The sequence below is a fragment of the Lagenorhynchus albirostris genome, chromosome 18 (assembly GCF_949774975.1).
Source record: "Lagenorhynchus albirostris chromosome 18, mLagAlb1.1, whole genome shotgun sequence".
Classification (NCBI taxonomy): Eukaryota; Metazoa; Chordata; class Mammalia; order Artiodactyla; family Delphinidae; genus Lagenorhynchus; species Lagenorhynchus albirostris.
In genome coordinates, this window is record NC_083112.1 from 65,444,403 (window position 1) to 65,460,382 (window position 15,980).

At 39.4% G+C, this 15,980-nt stretch overlaps 1 protein-coding gene across 1 annotated transcript in view; it reads left to right on the top strand.

The window, feature by feature from the left end:
* Window positions 1-15,980, top strand: part of HS6ST3 (heparan sulfate 6-O-sulfotransferase 3) — a 642,824-nt gene that overhangs the window by 241,592 nt on the left and 385,252 nt on the right. The gene's annotated exons all lie outside the window — the stretch shown is intronic.

Genomic DNA, 15,980 nt, shown 5'->3' on the forward strand with positions numbered 1-15,980 from the left:
TGCCAGTAGCAGAACAATCTGACATTATGTCTCCTGATTTGATGTTAATGTCACCTAGGTAATATCCATGCCAAATATGTTAAACTAGATCTGATCATGAAGAAACAATTAGACAAATCCAGAAAGTGGGACATTGTGACAGACAGCTAGCCTGGATTCTTTTTGTGTGTGTGTGTGTGTGTGTGTGTGGTACACGGGCCTCTCACTGTTGTGGCCTCTCCCGTTGCGGAGCACAGGCTCCGGATGCGCAGGTTCAGCGGCCATGGCTCACGGGCCCAGCCGCTCCGCGGCATGTGGGATCTTCCTGGACCGGGGCACGAACCTGCGTCCCCTGCATCGGCAGGCGGACTCTCAACCACTGCGCCACCAGGGAAGCCCTAGCCTGGATTCTTTAAATAGGTAATATTATGATTCATTAAAAAAAGCATAGGGAATATTTAAGTTAAAAAGATTTAGAGAGACCTAACAACCAGATGCAGTGCATGGAATTTGGATGCTGGATTAAAAATAAAAAGGAGAGAAAACAACAAAAACTATTTTGGGGCTTTGAGAGCAATTGGAACAATTTGAATATAGGCTGTATAATGGATCATAAATTGAATTAATGTTGGTTTCTTAGGTATAATAATGGTACTGTAGTTACTTAGGAAAAAAATTTTTATTCTTAGAATATGCAGTAGGAAGGAAAAAAACTATACAGTTGACCCTTAAACAATGAAGGTGTTAATCCAAATATAATTTATAGTCCTCAGCCCTCTGTATCTGTGCTTCCTCCCAATCCGCAGATTCAACCAACCACAGCCCATGTAATACTGTAGTTTTTACTATTAAAAAATACCCACGTGTACACGGACCCGCGCAAGTCAAAGTCGAGTTGGTCAAGGGTCAACTGTATATATATAGAGAGAGGAAGCGAATGTGGTAAAATAATAATCGATGAATCTCGGGGAAGGGTACACTGTTATTTATATAATATTCTCTAGGTTTGAAACTTTGCAAAAATAGCTTGGTGGCTTGCGCTATTTCTGATGGATGCCATAGTAGGTCCTTGATGCGAACTTCATCTTTGCCTTCGGGGTGAAATTACAGTGTTTGGAGAGGGTGCTTGGGAAGGACCTAATGAGGCAAGGTGAGCGGGACTCTTATTTTCACTAGAAACAAATGACGATTGTTAATGGGAATAAATGTAGTTCCGTGGCAGCTTTACCCAGGGTCACCTTTTTCTTCCTAAAACCGCTTCTACATTGGATGGGTTATCTGTGCTCCGTAACTGACTGGCAGTCAGAGTGTCGCACAGCTTATCATAAACATATTTGCCTTAAATTTTTTTGGATTGGATTTCCGTGTAGGAATATGGAAAACTGTCTAGTTATATGGGCAAACTGATGAATCAGTACACTTTTAGGAAACCTTACTTCCTCATTAAAGTTTTAATTTTTTTAACCACTGGTAACTGGTTCTAAAAATGTGGTTCTCAGATAAGCAGCTTCAGTATCACCTGGGAAACTTGTTAGACATGCAGATGAGTCAGACATTGGAAGTGGGGTCCTGCAATCTGGCTTTATAAGCCTTCAATGAATGAAGTTGACAGGTCCCCTGATTGACACATAGGTTGTCGGGAATGGCCACCAGTGGTCCTGCTGCTGTGGAGAGGGAGGGGGGACATCACACAGATTTTGGGATCCTTCATACCATTGGTCTGAACATGCCGAAAGCACTGAAAAATTCTGGGAGGTTTGGCCTAATAAGGTAGAACAGCAGAAAGTGGATTAATACCTCCGAAGAGAATAGGTTGCCAAACAATTCTGCGCATTTTCTGTCCCAGCAGGGGTTGGTAGAGCCCCTCCAACCTGGGCCAAGGGAAGATTTGCTAGAGGAGTAGCCAGCAGTAAAGGAGGAGGGGGCATGGGGGTGGAAGGACAGGGACACGCTAGAGCCATCCCATCCCACCATTGATCAGGGGCCAGGGGCCCGTCTGGAAAGGGACCTAGGCTGGGTCCTCCAGAGAGAAAGTGAGGACACGCTTCAGGAGGACAGGGCAGAGATGAAGTGTACAGTGTGCTTGGCCAGCTCAGAGTTGCTCCTAAACAAACAAGAGTTTGGGAGAGCAGGAGCTGGGCCCATTGTTGAAGGACTGGGTGCTGACACAGTCCAAGAAGAGAAGCAGCTGGGGACTTTCCTGGGGAGGTTAAAATAGACTCCATTTTGAAGTTAAAAGAAGTTTGATGTTTCAGGTTAAAAGAGACTCCACTTTGTAGGGAGAGAACAAAAAGACGCAGGGTATCTTAGCTTCTGGGCCAAAAGTGTGGGTACCCTTTGGGTATTTTGTAGGACATATTGACAAAAATAGGGGAGGGGGGAAATGTCTTATTCAGTGCTCCTTTCTTGGGTGCAGGACAAGTGGGATTAATGTTGAATGCCCTCTAGGGCTTTGGGAATGATCAGACCTTCAAGCTCGTTGTGGGAAACCAGCAGAGAAGCAAGGCAAAACTCAACTCTGTTACTAACACAAGTAGGAGGAGCCAGGGGAGGGCGCTGAGAAAATGTCAATCACCTGCTATCAGAAAGGGAGCTGCCAATATCCTGTCAGGTTCGGCTTCTATTGATACCAAGGTTGCTTAAGATGGGGACAGCCATCATTATGAACAGCTGTGAGGAGGTCAAAAGAGGTAGGGAATGTCATGATTATTTTGAAATTCCCAGGAGACAGAGCAACCTTGATTTATGATGTTTTTGTATAATTAAAAAATGCAAGAGGAAGCAAAAGGGCATTTATATACCAGATATTTATGAGTGCTTACCCAAGGGACTAAAATATTATTGGAAATACTATGTAAGAATGGTATATTAGTTAAATAAAAGTAGATAATATGAATAATTAGGCTATTAATAGCTAACAAGTTGATTATCCCAGTTTAGAGAGTGCTTTCCTGTACATTATTAGATGTGGTGCACCTGTGAGTAGTAAGGGGGTACACTTTTATCTCCATATTGCAAGTGCAGAGGTTTGGGCTAACAGTAATTAAATGTCATGACTTATCAGGAAAAGACTATGATTCTAGTCTAATCTTGTGATGCCTTAGTTTATCACAAGGCTCTGCTGATCCTACTATTAAAAAATGGTTTTGGCTCTCTTTTAAATGATTTTCTTTACTTCCTCTTATTCTGAATGATGTGGAATAGAAAAAAAATGTTAGAAATTTTTAAAGATTCCTTTATAAAAGCTGTTAGGGAAAGCTAAGATGGTTTCATCCTCCCATGTCTGAGTTTGGATCCCAAGTCATATCATTTTAAAGTAACACCTCACTAGCCTTTTCTTATCTGACAGTCTCAATTAGAGTTGCCCCTTGAACAACAGGTGTTTGAAATTCCAGGGTCCATTTATACAGGGACTTTTTCCCAGTAGTAAATAGTACAGTATTATACCATCCGAAGTTGGTTAAATCCCCAGATGAGGAACCTCGTATGTGTGGAGGGCCACCTAGAAGTTATAAGGGTTTTCCAGTGCACAGAGGGTCGGCACATTGTTCGAGGGCCACCTGTACTTGAAAACAATGCAAGGGTGAGTTACCCATCCCCGGAAGGGCTAAAAACAGAGTGGGGCTGCTCACTTGTTTTGGATGTAAAAGAGTTTCTTGCTTTGGGAAGTGGTTAAGCTAGATACCTTTAAGGTCTGACCGCCAGGATTCCATGAGGAGTTGGAAGCAAGTGAAAAACAAAACAAACAGGAACAACAAAACCCAGTTCCTCTGAAGCCAAAGAAGATGCTGCAAAGTCTGGCTGCTTAATGCAACTTCCTCGCTCCTTAGAGACACACTCATCTGGTCTTGCTGCTCTTTCTGGAAAAACATCGGAAGCTTATTTTCCTGATTTTCTAGGTCACTGGTTGGTTCCCAGGCCAACAGCATTGCTATCACCAGGGAAACTTGTTGAAAATGCAAATGAGAATCGGAGACTCTGGGGGTGGGGACCAGAAGGCTGGTTGCAACAAGCCCTCAAGGTGATCCTGATACAGCTTAAGTTTGAGAACCACTCTGCTAGGTAATAGGAGAGTAGAAGCTGCACATTAAATCTAGTGGAAGAGTAATGCGTATTAGAAGAAGACAGATGTGAAACACAGAAATCAAATGAGCCATTCTGTTTGGGGATCCTTTCGTGTAGGGATTGGTAATACAACCCATATATATATGAAAAGAAAATCCACCTTCATAAAATAACCTTTACAGTTTTTATTTTGGTGACTAGTGGATAAGTTAAATGAGTCAAGAATTTATTTTGCTCATCATGCTGGAAATAAGAAAATAATTTATAAAAATATAGGATGGCTATTATTAAAAAACAGAAAATAGCAAATGTTGGCAAGGATGTGGAGAAACTGTAATGCTAGTGCGTTGCTGGTGGGAATGCAATATAGAGTAGCTGCCGTGAAAAACAATTTGGCTGCATAGAGTAAACATAGAACTACCATATGATCCAGTAGTTCCACTTCTAATCATATACCCAAAAGAATTGAATTTAGGAACTCAAAGAGATACTTGTATGCCATGTTCCTAGTAGCATTATTCATAATAACCAAAAGCTGGAAAAAGCTAAATGTTCATCTGCAAATGAATGGATGAACAAAATGTGGTATGTACATACAATGGAATATTATTCAGCCTTAAAAAGGAAAAAATTCTGAAAAATACTGCAACGTGGGTGAACCTTGAAAACATTATGCTACATGAAAGAAGCCAGACACAGAAGGACAAATATTGTATGATTCCCCTTCTATGAGGTACCTAGAATAGGCAAATTCATAAAGACAGAAAGTATAGGTTACAAGGGGTTGAGAGAGAGGGGGCTGAGTTATTGCTTAATGGATACAGAGTTTCTGTTTGAGATGATAGACAATTTCTGTAAATGGATAGGGCGATGGTTGTACAACATCATGAATATACTTAATGCCACTGAATTGTACACTTAAAAGTGGTTAAAATGGTAAATTTTACGTTATGTATATTTTACCACAATAAAAAAATATGATGAAAAACATTGGAAGGAAAGTATTTTAAGACTTTAAGTCAACGACTGTTTGTGCTCATCCTATATGTAACACAGGATTTTGTCAGACCAAGAGGAAAGAATAGATTATCTCCATTTATTTTAAAAGTCATTCACAATCTCCATTCTGAAGTAAACATTGCATACTGCAGAATTGCCAAGGACTGAATAGCTATGATTTTAAATTTTATAAGTACCTATTTAAAGGGACATGCTTCAAATTCTTTGAAATAGATTCTTCCTTTCCACCCAAAGTGATCCAGCAGGGTTGGGCTAGGCACTCTCTTTTGCTTGGTCAAGTTTAGGTCAAGTTTTGGGTCAGAATGTCCATTGTGGAATGACAGAAGTCTGGGCAGAGATATTTTATATGTAGTTTGCTGGGGCGAGGAGGTGGAATTCCCTCTTACGCTATCCTCAGATATTCCACCCCTGTCCCACATGAGACAGTGAACATGGAGATTCTGGGTGTGGTTTAATCTAAAAAGATGTGGTTTGTGGGCATGAATGTTCTCATAGTGTTCTATTCAAGTATTCCATGCCAGCCTGTCACATTGGCATGGGAAGGGTGTGAGGTAGGGGTACCAGTATTAGGCCTGACCTCATTTAACAAGTATTGATTGGGTTGTCTCTCTTTTTCTACTCTATGTTAGGCATTGGAGAGTTATAGGTAAAAACGAAAGGTATGTAATAAGGAGTTCAAAATCATACTTGTTGCACTATTCTATTTCTCCTGTAAAACTCTTCTTTATGAAAACTCTCTTGTCAACTGTGACATGTAGCATACATTATCTAATGCTATTGTTTCTGAAACTAATATTTGTAATTACCTAAATAAGAAGATTAAGGAGAGGCCGTGAGTGTGAAGTGTATTTTCAAGTTTCATATCTTTTATTTATTTATTTATTGGTCACGTATCACACATGGTATGTGGGCTCTTAGTTCCCTGACCAGTGATCGAACCCCCACCCCGTGCATTGGAAGCTCGGAGTGTTAACCACTGCACTGCCAGGGAATTCCCTCAAGTTTCGTATCTTTATCAGGCCAGAAAGTATAATTTCCTTTTAAAAAATATGGTCATCATGCCTATAGAGGAAAGAGCAGATATTTCAGGAAAAATTGGGATGTTTGTGTTTCAGTTTGACAACTGGCTAGCTATTCAGTCTGGGTGAGTCAAAAGACTTGAACCTAAATTTGCTAATATTTCAAAGTGAGGATCTTAATATGACTACCTGACAAGGTCGTTATCATCCTAAATGAGATAAATTACAAGGAGAGACTTTGAAATCACTAACGTACTTTAAAGAGGCATTAGCTTTACTATGCTTATTTTAACATGATCTTATTTATTACTGAATTAGTTTTGCTCCTTCCCTAGGAGATTGAATTTTGTTATACACTTGAATATCTTGGAACACTTTTCAGGTACACGTGAATCAAAAACATTTTTTCATATTCTTATAATTTATTGTGTTTAAGAATCACCTGGGTCCTCGAATTCCAGGGCCCAGGCCCAGGCGTTCTTCTTTGGTGAGTCTAGGGTAGTAGTTCTCAATCTTGAATGCACATCAAGATCATGTAAGGAGTTTAAAAAACTCCCCACACCCAGGCTGTACCCCAGACCTATTATGTCAGAATTCTGGGGCTGAGACCCAGGCATCAGTACCCCAGGTGATTCCGGTGTGGGTGGTCTAAGAACCATCATTTAAGAAACATAGCTTTAAAGAGTAAGTTGCTAAATTGACCTTCAAATAATTACAATTTGTATTTTCCTGCTGTGTAAAAGAACATACTTGTTATAACATAGACTTAATAGCAATATTTAAAAGTACTTTTAAAAGAAAAGCTGAAGTAAAATAAATATCCTAATCCTGTATGGCAAAACTTCATATAACTCTAAGATTATATTCTTAGACAATGGTGATATTATAAAAGCAATATGTATTGAGAAATGAATAATAAAAAGATTTCCATTTTAAAACCTTTTGGTTATAGGATGATAGGGTTCAAATATATTTTTGCAAATCTGATGTCTCTATGTTTTGTTCCCTGTGCTTAATGTGTTTAATTAAATATTGATCCCCACTTTACTAAAATCATAGCTGTTGACTGTGATGCTGGTACAATCTTGCTATGCTTACTTTCTGAGATAAACTCTTAATTTCCTGCTTCTCAGTTCTTACTGGCCCTCTTTCCTGTTTTTTAAGACCTGTCTACTTCGTAGATGTTAACAATGATGAAAATGAAAGGGATGTAAATGAGATAACGTTAAAGCTCTTTGCAAAATGTAAGAACAAAACCACATCACTCATTATTATTGTTGATGCAAACATCTCGGAGTGTCCTAGGACTCAGTCACATTAAAGTACAGAGGAGGAGCTGCTAATATCTGGATTGATTAACAGGGCTTGTTTTGAGATCTTGCTTTGTAATCTAATCCCTTTACCAGTGGCCCACTCCCCTCTTTTATTTTCCCCTGATAACTGCTCTGACTACCTCCATTCCATACTGAGCAAATTTCTATTGATAACTCATTGAAAACTCGTGTCATGAATTTTAGTTCTTTCCCCCGTAAATGTATGAGGTCAAAGGGAGAGTGTCCAGAGCACGATATTTCACTCCAGACTCCTACATTTCCCACATGATTTTGTTCAACAACCCCTGCGTGCTCATCCCACCCCACATCGCTTGCTACGTCTTTTTCAGTTTCCTCGGACACAACTTTCTCTACTTTATTATGCATAGTATCAATAGTTCATTAAATTGAGGTTCTTCTTCTGCGCTTGCAGGCTGAAACCTATAACCCACTCCAAAATCCAGGGCTCTCCAGTGAGAGGGCTCCCCTGTTTGGACTGAAGATGCGGTGCTTATAAATAACAAAATTTTCAGGACTCCGTCATGAGAGAGTGGCTGCTTCGTTTCAAAGAATGTTTTCTATGAATGCCTATTAGATTAAGCTTTATTTGAAGAAGATGTGTTTTCCATCCAGCTGGTAGACATGTTCCAATGAAAAAAGGACTTCTTACACCATGAGAATTAATCCAGACTCGAGCCAGAAAGCCTGATGTTCAGAGCTTTTAAAAAACCGTAATTTACTCTTTTGTTTTAAATTACATGGTATCATTCAGGATCTACAGTATAATTCTTCATTTTAACAGAAACATAATAAAACTGAGTAAAAATTCGATTTTTGCCAGTCATATTTATGCATTTTCTTGTCTTAGTCAACTATCAATTAGTTAGAATTTGTCTGTGTTAGGGATTGTTCCATCCATTTTCCTCTTTCTCTTTTATTTTTGAGTTTAGACAAAGCATTCTGAATTTGCCAGGGAAATGAAAGGAGACGAAATAATGAGTAAGTTATGATATTGTAAGGGTTGCATAAAGGTTCAAGGGCAGGATGTGTCAAAACTGTTGACACACACCAGTGTTTATCATTACTAACAATCTAAGTCTTTATGAACTCCCTAACTCCATTTCTTGGTGTACATGTGTAAAGGACACGTTTCACCCCAAGGAAACATTGATCTTGATATCACTGGGATCTAGGAGAGGTGTACAATTCCATCACAGCGTACTGTGGGAGGATTAAATCCGTGAAAGAAAAATGGTGCCTCCTGAAGTTGTGCTTTTGAAGCGGGGCATGTGGGAGTGGGGGTGTGTGTCACTCATAATCATGAAGGGTAAGGACCCAGGGCATTTCAGCACGGCTATCCCTTCCTCTAGAACAAAACCCAAATCCTCCGTTAGCAGGAGCTAACCCTCTTGCAGCATATTAGAGAAAGGATCCAAAAGTTCTTTGTGCAAAATCACCAAGCAGAGACTGACTGATTCCTGGTCAGAACCAACTGCAGGGGAGTGCACAGAAGGATATTTGGTGATTGAATCAAAAGATCACCCCCTCCTTGCCCAGTTTTCTGCACAGTGAAGCAGAAAGCAGACGCCTTAGCATACCCAGTTGCCTTAGGTCTTGTTAACAGATGTCTGATGACTCCGCGTGAGTATAATCTGGGATCCTGCAATATGACCATCGTTTGAGCTGACACAGAAGCCTTTCTGGCAAAGCCTGGGGAAGGAAGATGCTGAAAGTTAATTTTTAAAATCTATTCTCCTTCCAGCCAGCCCTGCACATTTGTCAGCACCTCACTGGCCTCTGTCATCTGGGCAGTGGATGCACAAGAAGACTGATGAGTGCAGGGATGAGGCTGTTAGACACCTCTTCAGGGTGATTTCTAGGGCTTTGCTGCACTTCAATAAGTACAAAGTGGAGCAAAGGATATGAAGCAAGGTGGGTTCCCCCCTCCCACTCATTGAAAGGGAAGGAAAAAAGATGAGGTTTTATATAATTTTTGCCTGGAGAAAATGTGGGGAGAGCTAGGATGCCAGGGCCCTGGTGACTATTTTCAGAACGAGATTTTTTTAAATGTTGTCCTCTTTCCACCTCTTTAAGATTTTTTTTTAGAAGTTTGGTAAAAATTTCCAGACAGTATAATTATGTTGATGAGTTAATGGATGGTTTGAAACTTGGGGTTTCCACTAATACTGATATAGCAAGTCACTTCTCTCTGGCCTCAGTTTCTCAACAGGAAATAGGAGGCTTGGTCTAGATCAGTGATCTACCATCCTGGCTGCATCTTAGAATCATCTGGCAAATGGTGAAGGCAAACATAGAAGAAAACCAACAAAAAAATTGATGACTGATTTCCAGCCCTGTACATTTTGATTTACTTGATCTCAGATAAGGTTCAGGCATTGCTCTTTTTAAAAATGTCCACCACCCCAAGTGATGCTAATGGATGGCTAGGGTTGAAAACCAGAGACCTATAGTTAAAGATATTTTCAACTGCAGTGTTTTGCAATTGTTTATTTGCAACCTTTCTTTCTCTCCTTAGAATAATACAATTTTGTCAGTTCTTTTGTTTATTCCTACATTATCTTTAGAAAGTTTTCTGTATAATATTTGTAATATATGAAAAATTTTTGTAACATGTGTAAGTTACAAAGCATAACAGTAATATGAAAACCCATGAACAAATTATCCAACTTAAGAAGTAGAGTCCCAGGAATTCCCTGGTGGTCCAGTCAGTGGTTAGGACTCTGTGCTTTCACTGCCGAGGGTGCAGGTTCAATCCCTGGTTGGGGAACTAAGATCCCACAAGCCATGGCAGCCAAAAGAACCCCCAAAAACAAAAACAAAACTAGAGTCCCACCATTAGTTTTGAACTTGCTTATATGTTCCTCTAAATCCTTATATCTCCTGATTCACCCAAGGGTAATTAGTGTTGTGAATTTTGTCTTCATCATTTCTATTTAAAAAATGTTTATTATTATTACTCTATGCATGTATTTCTAAAAAATATCTAATAATATCTGTATCGTTGACTTTTGCTGGCTTTTGAGCATTATAAAAATGATATACTCTGTTATCTTATGCAATTTTTTCTCTTGAAGTTGTTTTTGAGTCATTCCTGCTGTGCGTAGCTGTATTTCATTCATTTTCATTGCTGTGTAATATTCCATTTGTGTGAACATAGCACAGTTTGGTAAGTCATCCTTCTGGCCATGAATATTGGGTAACATGTTACCCTACTCCACTGAATATCATGGACACATGGTATTGTAAGCCTTTAGAATTTTTGCCCATCTGCTGTGTATAAACTGGTATTTCAGGATGGTCTTAATTGGCATTTCCCTGATTACTAAACATCTTTTAACGTGTTTATTTACTATTTGAGTTTTTATTTCCATGAAAGTTCAGTTCAAGTTTTTTGCCCATTTTTCTAACGGTTGTTTTTATTTCCATATCAATGGCTATTACTTCTTTACCCATTTTCTAATATTAATTCCTAGCAACCAATATATGTGGAAATATCAATTTTGTATGTTGCAAATATCATTCTATGGTGTCTTGATGAGCAGTGATTCATTTTAACAGTCAAAATCATCAATCTTTTCTATGCTTTCTGTACTTTAAGAAATTGTTCAGATCATTACCAAGGGGGGAAGGGGGGGATGAATTAGGAGATTGGGATTGACATATACACACAACTATATATAAAACAGATAACTAATAAGAATCTACTGTGTAGCACAGGAACTCTACTCAGTACCTTGTCATGACCTATAAGGGAAAAGAATGTAAAAAAGAGTGGAGATATATATATGTATAACTGATTCACCTTGCTGTACAGCAGAAACTAATACAACATCGTAAATCAACTATACTCCAATAAAAATTAATTTAAAAATAATAAAAATAAAGAGCAGGAAAAAAAAGAAAGAAATTGTCCTGTACCCTATATCCAGTCATCTTGCTAAATTCATTAATTCTAATGATTTGTCTGTAGGTATTTTGGAGTTTTTCCTGTATAGATAGTCATATCATTTGCAAATTATGATAATCTTATTCCATTTTCCCTACATTTTCCTGTATTTTCTTCTCCTTGTCTTTTAGGGCTTTTTGGACTGCTGGTACGATGTTAAATAGAAGTGGTGACATGTGGCATCCTTTTCTTGTCACCAATTTTAAAGGAAAGACTCCTGACATTTCATCAGTGAAGCATGATGTTTGCTATAGAGTTTTGAGAGATGCTTTCTATTAAATTAGGGAAATTCCTTTCCCTTTCTAGTTTTCTAAGAGTTCTTTCTTTCTTTGTTGATCTGATTTATCATTTTACCATGTTTATAAAACACGTTGGCCATGTTTTATCAGTTTACCTTTCGGCTGTGATATAAACAAAAGCCCATATACTTTCTTCATGTTTACTGCAGCATTCCTAAGACCTGGAACAGTGCCCGGTATTTAGTAGCTGCTCAAGAAATACTCTGGGGGATTGACTGATGGTTCCCTAAGCATGATTCAAGCAATATATATGGCATCAAAAATATCTAGGACCATGTCTGACTCTAGTAGAAAGTCATTTATTGGTAATATAAGCGTCAGCCCAGATCTTTACAACATACAGAATGTTTAAGTAATATGTGGTGTATTAATTCAGTGGAATTTATACAGAATTAAAATATATTTGAAGGCTATTAGGGAATAAAGGACCATAAAATATCATGTATTCAGTTTGGGTACAATATGGACAAAAAGTCAATAGGAGTATGCCAAGATGAAAATATCTATTAATTAGATTATTGAGCATATAGATGATTTGTCTTCATCTCCTGGTCAAACCTTCCTTTAATGCTGCCGTACTTTTATAGTCATTAAGGAAAAGAGAAGAAAGATGCTGTATGAGTTTTCTAGAGCTCCTGTAATAAATTACCACAAACTTGGTGGCTTAAAAAAAAGGAATTTGTTCTCTCACAGTTGGTTCTGGAGTCCACAAGTCCAAAATCAAGGTGTCGGTAGGGCTGTGTTTCCTCTGAAGGCTCCGAAGCGGGGGAGGATCCTTCCTTGTTTCTTCCAGCTTCTGGTGGCTCCAGACGTTCGTTCGGGCTGCTTCCCTCCAGTCTCCGTTTCCATCTTCACGTGGCATCCTCTTCTCCCCATGTTCTACCTCCATGTATCTTTTCTAAAGACACTTGTCATTGGATTTAGGTCCCATGTGAATAATCCAAGATGATCTCGTCCTGAGATCCTTACCTTAATTATGTCTGCAAAGGTCTTCTTTCCAGATAAGATCATATTCACTGGTTCCTGGAGGTTAGGTCGTGGACATATCATTTTGAGGGTCACCATTCCACCCACTAAAGACACGTACTTTCCTGAAGCTAAAGTACAATATCTTGACATATTTCAGTATTTGGAGATCAGGCACAGCGTACACATAAATTGGATAGCACTGTATATACATTTAAGACAACATATTTCAAAAAGAATTTTGGCAGTGTATTATTTTTATGAAAAGGACAAGAATGATTATAAATAGAAATTGTGCCTTAATTTATAAGTCCAACATTGATATGAAGGATAAGCTTTCTATTTTCCGTTGTCTGTTTACTTGCATTCCTTACCAGTTTGAAAGCAGGGCCATTGAGATTTTTGTTCATGTTGTTAACAAATATATGATTTAAGGAGATGTGAGAGGACTCTCTTATGTGAAACTGTGACTGTTAAGCAGGATCTTCCTCAAGCATCCTCTGCTTATTTCAATCATGTCTGTTCTCATCAATTTGATTGGAATAAGTGGCGGGGTTTTTCCCAATGTAATCCTGGAGGTGTACAAATCACAGTTTGCCTGACACGCTGTTATCGACATTAAAAACACTGCTATGTCTATCACAGCTTCTAAGTTGCAGTTATCTTATTTTGTCATGATGTTAATTTAAATCTGTTTTCCTTCTCTCTTACAGAATTAAAAACATTAAAAAAATTTATTTTGGTAATGTTGGTTTGTAACATTATTTAAATTTCACATGTGCAGCACTGTATTTCTCCCCCTGTATATACTACAGTGTGTTCGCCAGGAAAAGCTTAGTTTCTATCTGCCACCATACAGCTGACCCCCTTTACCCGTTTCTCTCTTCCCTCCCCCTTCCCCTCTGGTAACCATTACTCTGTTCTCTATAAATGTGCTTTTGTTTGGTTTGTTCATTTATTTTGTCTTTGAGTTTGTTTTTTATATTCCACATATGAGTGAAATCATACAGTATTTGTCTTTCTCCATATGACTTATTTCACTTAGTATAATAGCCTCAAGGTCCATCCATGTGGTCGCAAATGGCAAGATTTCGTCTATTTTTTGACTGAGTAGTATTGCATTGTATGTGTGTGTGTGTTTGTATTCTTCTGAAGTGGAATAGCTGAATCACATGGCAGTTCTATTTTTAATTTTTTGAGGAATCTTCATACTGTTTTCCATAGTATCTATATCAGTTTACATTCCTACCAACAGTGTATGAGGGTTCCCTTTTCTCCACACCTTATAGAATTTTGACCCTGTTAATCATGCTGTGTGTTTAGGGAGAACAAAATGATTCAGTTTTGTTAGGAGAGCGTTAATTACAAAGTTATTTAGTGTAGCTTTCTGTCCCCAAGCAGGCAAACACCTTGACCAGGCCCGTCCAAGCTCTGTCTCTCCAGAAAGAGAGGGCCAGTCTTAATCGTTATTAGGCTGTTCCTCAAGTATGTATCCTATCATATGTCCTTATATTATTATGTTATCATTTTACTCTGTATAGTATTTTTATTTGTTTATTTTGGTTAGTCAAAAAAAAGACAAGAACTGAAGAGAAATTTTAAATATATTGGGAAGAGAATCTGACCTAAGTGACACTCAATAATTGGAGATTTGATTTTTTTTTTTTTTTTTGTGGTACGCAGACCTCTCACTGTTATGGCCTCTCCCGTTGCGGAGCACAGGCTCCGGACGCGCAGGCCCAGCGGCCATGGCTCACGGGCCCAGCCGCTCCGCGGCATGTGGTATCTTCCCGGACCGGGGCACAAACCCGCGTCCCCTGCATCGGCAGGCGGACTCTCAACCACTGCACCACCAGGGAAGCCCTGGAGATTTTTTTAATATTGAATTTTTAAGGTTATTATTTAATGGGTTTTTTATGTCTGTTTTACTTCTCTGGCAAACTTCGTGTCCTTTCCAGCTTTACGTATTGGTATCTGCTACTTTAGCCTATTTCACCTTGTGGAATTCCCCATTCTCTGTAATTTCATCAGTTTTCTCCTTCTTGTGGTACTTGCTGAATCTTTGTCCCTGTCTCTTTCTATAGACCCTACTCAAAGATGTAGTTTGTCTAAGAAAGAGCAAATCACAAGGGCCTTCAAGACATTCCTCCTGTAAGCAAGTAGAACTGCTCTCTTGTTCTTTTTAACTTCCATCTTCAGAGAAGAACTTGAGTAGCTGTGTTCTTCACCAGATGCTTGCTGTGGGAGCCTGCAGATGACATGAAAAGGTCACTAGATGTCAAAGAATGTGGAGTTCTGGCTCCCCTTTTCACTGACCCCACGGGGCCTCACGGTCAACATCTATGAAACAAGGAGTGGCACAGATAATCTATAAATTCCCCTCCAATTCTAAAATTTTATTATTATTATTTTCTTCTAACTCACTAGCTATCCCAGGTAGACTGAATTAATTTTATATGGTGAGCTAAGTCACAAGGACCTTTTACTTCTCTTTACCATGTCCAAGTCTTTCCTGTCACACCAGGAAGCTCTGCCCCTGCCCACCTCTTCCACTTCATCACGGGCCAAACTCCTCCTTGCTCATCACACTCTAGCCCCCCTGACACCCGCTGTTTTCTTTTAACATAGAAGACCCCTTCTTTTTTATTTTAATTTATTTATTTTATTTGTTTTTAATTTTGGCTGCATTGGGTCTTCATTGCTGGGTGCGGGCTTTCTCTAGGGGCCTAGAGAAAGGGGGCCTACTCTTCGTTGCGGTGAGCGGGCTTCTCATTGCGGTGGCCTCTCCTGTTGCGGAGCATGGGCTCTAGGCGCGCGGGCTTCAGTAGTTGTGGCACGCGGGTTCAGTAGTTGTGGCTCATGGGCTCTAGAGCGCAGGCTCAGTAGTTGTGGCGCACAGGCTTAGCTGCTCCGCGGCATGTGGGATCTTCCCAGACCAGGGCTCGAACCCGTGTCCCCTGCATTGGCAGGCGGATTCTTAACCACTGTGCCACCAGGGAAGCCCAGAAGACCCTTTCTTGCTTCAGAGTCTTTGCACTTGTGCTTTCCTCTGCTCGACACACTGTTCTTTGGCTGTTATCTTGCGTTTTTTCTTCTCTTTCTACAAGACCTGGCAAATACTCCGCCTTCTCGTAGTCATTGCCTGACCTCTCTGTAAAGACCTGCCCCTTCATCCACTTACCTCCGACTCCTAGTTGCTTCCCATCACTTTGCTAATTTTCTTTATAGCCTTTATCATGATCTGCAATGATCTTGCTTCCTTGTTTCCTTTTTATTGTCTACCTCTACTCTACACCCAAGCATATAAGTACTTAAAGGGTAGAAATCTTCTCTGGGTTATTTCTGCTGTATC